The sequence below is a fragment of the Arachis hypogaea genome, chromosome 9 (assembly GCF_003086295.3).
Source record: "Arachis hypogaea cultivar Tifrunner chromosome 9, arahy.Tifrunner.gnm2.J5K5, whole genome shotgun sequence".
NCBI lineage: Eukaryota > Viridiplantae > Streptophyta > Magnoliopsida > Fabales > Fabaceae > Arachis > Arachis hypogaea.
Window position 1 is genome coordinate 75,363,648 of NC_092044.1, and position 5,291 is coordinate 75,368,938.

Genomic DNA, 5,291 nt, shown 5'->3' on the forward strand with positions numbered 1-5,291 from the left:
GTGGATACCTCTTCAACAGCTCTTGACCGATTTTGCTTCTGCCTGTGATTCCTAGTAGAGTTAGCTAAGTCGCTGATCAATTGCCATGCTTCATCCATAGTCTTGTACTTTTTCATAGAACCATTGCTAGCACCTTCCAATGTGGTCCTATCTTGAGATTTCGAACCCTGTGTAAAGTAGCCGAGCAACACTATCTTGTCAATCATATGATGGGGGCATGCGTCTCAAAGATTATTGAAGTGTTCTAAGTATTCATAGAGGGTCTCAGATTCATCCTGAACGATCATAGACATGTCCTTCCTCAGCTTATCGGCAACTTCAGCTGGAAAGAATTTATCCCGAAACTCTCTCCTAAGTGTATCCCAGTTGGAAATAGTTGCTCCGGGTTGAATTTAGTACCACTCTCTTGCCTTTCCCTCCAGAGAAAACGGTAAGGCTTTTAACAGAATGGAGATTTCATCAGTGCCATTACGCTTAACAGTAGAACAAGCAGTCTGGAAATCCCTAGGATGCTTGATAGGCTCTTGAGCAGGTAAGCCATGAAACTTGGGCATCAAGTTGAGTAGTGAAGACTTTATTTCAAAATCTACAGCTACTGCTGGGTGGTTGATGAGCGGATAATTTATACGCTTTTTGGCATTGTTTTTAGGTTATTTTTAGTAAGTTTAAGCTACTTTTAGGGATGTTTTCATTAGTTTTTATGTTAAATTCACATTTCTGGACTTTACTATGAGTTTGTGTGTTTTTCTGTGATTTCAGGTAAATTCTGGCTGAAATTGAGGGACTTGAGCAAAACTCTGAAAAAGGCTGACAAAAGGACTGCTGATGCTGTTGGAATCTGACCTCCCTACACTCGAAATGGATTTTCTGGAGCTACAGAACTCCAAATGGCGCGCTCTCAACGGCGTTGGAAAGTAGACATCTAGAGCTTTCCAGAAATATATAATAGTCCATACTTTATTCGGAAATTGATGACGTAACTTGGCGTTGAACGCCAAGTACATGCTGCTGTCTGGAGTTACACGCCAGAAAAAACGTCATGATCCGGAGTTGAACGCCCAAAACACGTCATAACTCGGAGTTCAACTCCAAGAGAAGCCTCAGCTCATGGATAGATCAAGCTCAGCCCAAACATACACCAAGTGGGCCCCGGAAGTGGATTTATGCATCAATTACTTACTCATGTAAACCCTAGGAGCTAGTTTATTATAAATAGAACTTTTTACTATCATATTATCATCCTGGATTGTATTTTGAATCCTGTGATCACGTTTTGGGGGCTGGCCATTCGGCCATGCCTGAACCTTTCACTTATGTATTTTCAACGGTGGAGTTTCTGCACACCATAGATTAAGGGTGTGGAGCTCTGCTGTACCTCAAGTTTCAATACAATTACTATTACTTTCTATTCAATTCTCTTTTATTCTTATTCCAAGATATACGTTGCACTTCAACTTGATGAATGTGATGATCCGTGACACTCATCATCATTCTCACCCATGAACGCACGTGACTGACAACCACTTCCGTTCTACCTTAGGCCGGGCGCATATCTCTTAGATTCCCCAACAGAATCTTCGTGGTATAAGCTAGATAGATGGCGGCATTCATGAGGATCCGGAAAGTCTAAACCTTGTCTGTGGTATTCCGAGTAGGATTCTGGGATTGAATGACTGTGACGAGCTTCAAACTCCTAAAGGCTGGGCATGATGACAAGCGCAAAAGAATCAAGGGATTCTATTCCAACCTGATTAAGAACCGACAGATGATTAGCCGTGCTGTGACAGAGCATAGGAACGTTTTCACTGAGAGGATGGGATGTAGCCATTGACAACGGTGATGCCCTACATACAGCTTGCCATGGAAAGGAGTAAGAAGGATAGGATGAATGTAATAAGAAAGTAGAGATTCAAGAGGAGCACAACATCTCCATACGCCTATCTGAAATTTCCACTATTGATTTACATAAGTATCTCTAACCATTTTATTTTCTGTTTATTTTTATTAATCATATTTGATTTTCTAAATTCCATAATTTTATCCTCCTGACTAGGATTTACAAGATGACCATAGCTTGCTTCATACCAATAATCTCTGTGGGATCGACCCTTACTCACGTAAGGTATTACTTGGACGACCCAGTACACTTGCTGGTTAGTTGAACGGAGTTGTGTCCACACATAAGTGCCATAATAAGGATTCCATACAACAACAAAGAATACTACATTGATGTGATCACAATTTCATACACCAAGTTTTTGGCGCCGTTGCCGGGGAATGAAAAGCAATGAATTTTGCAAAATGGAATAACAATTGAATCACAATTTCGTCCACCAAGTTTTTGGCGCCGTTGCCGGGGATTGTTTGAGTATGGACAACTGACGGTTCATCTTGTTGCTCAGATTAGGTAATTTTTTTTTCAAAAATCTTTTTCAAAATTTTTCTTTTCTTTTTCGTTTTTCTAAACTTTATTTTTGAAAAAAATTAATAAAAATCCAAAAAAATTAAGAAAATCATAAAAATAAAAAATATTTTGTGTTTCTTGTTTGAGTCCATGCATTAAAGATCTCTAAGTTTGGTGTCTTGCATGTTTTCTTTGCATCAAAAATTTTTTAAAATTATGTTCTTGATGTTCATCATGATCTTCAAAGTGTTCTTGGTGTTCATCTTGACATTCATAGCATTCTTGCATGCATTCATTGTTTTGATCTAAAAATTTCATGCATTGAGTATTTTTGTTGTTTTTCTCTCTCATCAATAAAAAATTCAAAAATAAAAAAATATCTTTTCCTTATTTCCCTCCAAATTTTCGAAATTTTGGGTTGACTTGGTCAAAAATTTTTAAAATTAGTTGTTTCTTACAAGTCAAGTCAAAATTTCAATTTTTTAAAATCTTATCTTTTCAAAATCTTTTTCAAAAAAAAATTATATCTTTTTCATTTTTTTAATTTTTCGAAAAATTCAAAAATATTTTTCAAATTATTTTCAAAATCTTTTTCTTATCTTTATATCAAATTTTCGAAAATTAGCTAACAAGTAATGTGATTGATTCAAAAATTTGAAGTTTGTTACTTTCTTGTTAAGAAAGGTTCAATCTTTAAGTTCTAGAATCTTATCTTGTAGTTTCTTGTTAGTTAAGTAATTTTAAAAATTAAATCTTTTTCAAAATATCTTTTTCTTAAAAATCTTATCTTTTTATCTTATCTTTTTCAAAAATTTTATCTTTTTCAAAATTTGATTTCAAAATATCTTATCTAACCCCCTATCTTCTTATCTTTTTAAATTTTAATTTCAAAATCTTTTTCAATCAACTAACTAACTTTTTGTTTGTTTCTTATCTTTTTCAAAACCAACTAACTTCCTATCCCTCTCTAATTTTCGAAAATATCTCATCTCTTTTTCAAAAATTCTTTTTAATTGTTTTAAATTTTAACTTTAATTATATATTATCTTTAATTTTCGAAAATCACTAACCACTTTTTCAAAACTATTTTCAAAATTTCCCTCTCTTTTCTTCTTCTATTTAATTATTTATTTACTAACACTTCTCTTCACCTCTCTTCATCTAAGAATCCGAACTTCTTATATCCCTTGTATTTGGATTCTTCTACCCCTTTCTCCTTCTACTAACATAAAGGAATCTCTATACTGTGACATAGAGGATTCCTCTTTCTTTTCTTGTTTTCTTCTCTTTCATATGAGCAGGAACAGGGAAAAAGGCACTCTTGTTGAAATTGATCCAGAACCTGAAAGGACTCTGAAGAGAAAACTAAGAGAAGCTAAATTACAACAATCCAGAAATAACCTTTCAGAAATTTTCGAACAAGAGAAGGAGATGGAAGCCGAAAATAATAATAATAATGCAAGGAAAATGCTTGGTGACTTCACAAAGCCAACGTCCAAATTTGATGGAAGAAGCATCTCCATTCCTGCCATTGGAGCCAATAACTTTGAGCTGAAACCTCAGCTAGTTGCCTTGATGCAACAAAACTGCAAGTTTTATAGACTTCCATCTGAAGATCCTTATCAGTTTTTAACTGAGTTCTTGCAGATCTGTGAGACTGTAAAGACAAATGGAGTTGATCCTGAAGTCTACAGACTCATGCTTTTCCCTTTTGCTATAAGAGACAGAGCTAGAATATGGTTGGATTCACAACCTAAGGATAGCCTGGACTCCTGGGATAACCTAGTCACTGCTTTCCTGGATAAATTCTTTCCTCCTCAAAAGCTGAGCAAGCTGAGAATGGATGTTCAAACCTTCAAACAAAAAGACGGTGAATCCCTCTATGAAGCTTGGGAAAGATACAAGCAGTTGACCAAAAGATGTCCATCTGACATGTTTTCAGAATTGACCCTATTAGATATATTCTATTATGGTCTCTCTGAATTTTCGAAAATGTCATTGGACCATTCTGCAGGTGGATCTATTCACCTGAAGAAAACGCCTGAAGAGGCTCAAGAACTCATTGACATGGTTGCAAACAACCAGTTCATGTATACATCTGAGAGGAATTCCGTGAATAATGGGATACCTCAGAAGAAAGGAGTTCTTGAAATTGATGCTCTGAATGCCATTTTGGCTCAGAACAAAGTGTTGACTCAACAGGTCAACATGATCTCTCAAAATCTGAATGGATTGCAACATGCATCCAACAGTACTAGAGAGGCAGCTTCTGAAGAAGCTTATGATCCTGAGAACCCTGCCATGGCAGAGGTTAATTACATGGGTGAACCATATGGAAACACCTATAACCCATCATGGAGAAATCATCCAAATTTCTCCTAGAAGGATCAACAAAAGCCTCAACAAGGCTTTAACAATGGTGGACGCAATAGGCTGAGCAATGGCAAGCCATATCCATCATCTTCTCAGCAACAGACAGAGAATTCTGAACAAAACACTTCTAATTTAGCCAATATAGTCTCTGATCTGTCAAAGGCCACTTTCAGTTTCATGAATGAAACAAGATCCTCCATTAGAAATTTGGAGGCACAAGTGGGCCAGCTGAGTAAGAAAGTCATTGAAACTCCTCCTAGTATTCTCCCAAGTAATACAGAAGAGAATCCAAAAGGAGAGTGCAAGGCCATTGATTTAGTCAATGTGGCCGAATGCACAAGGGAGGAGGAGGACGAAAATCCTAGTGAGGAAGACCTCCTGGGACATCCCTCAAGCAAGAAGGAGTACCATATTAAGGATCCAAAGGAATCTGAGGCTCATATAGAGACCATAGAGATTCCATTAAATCTCCTTCTGCCATTCATGAGCTCTGAAGATTATTCATCCTCTGAAG

The 5,291-nt window shown here is 36.5% G+C and overlaps 1 non-coding gene across 1 annotated transcript; it reads right to left on the minus strand.

The window, feature by feature from the left end:
* Positions 1 to 4,234: 4,234 nt before the first annotated feature.
* LOC112713424 (small nucleolar RNA R71) lies at positions 4,235 to 4,338 on the minus strand. Its single transcript, XR_003158397.1, has one exon. It is a non-coding gene; the product is annotated as a small nucleolar RNA R71 (small nucleolar RNA).
* Positions 4,339 to 5,291: the final 953 nt, after the last annotated feature.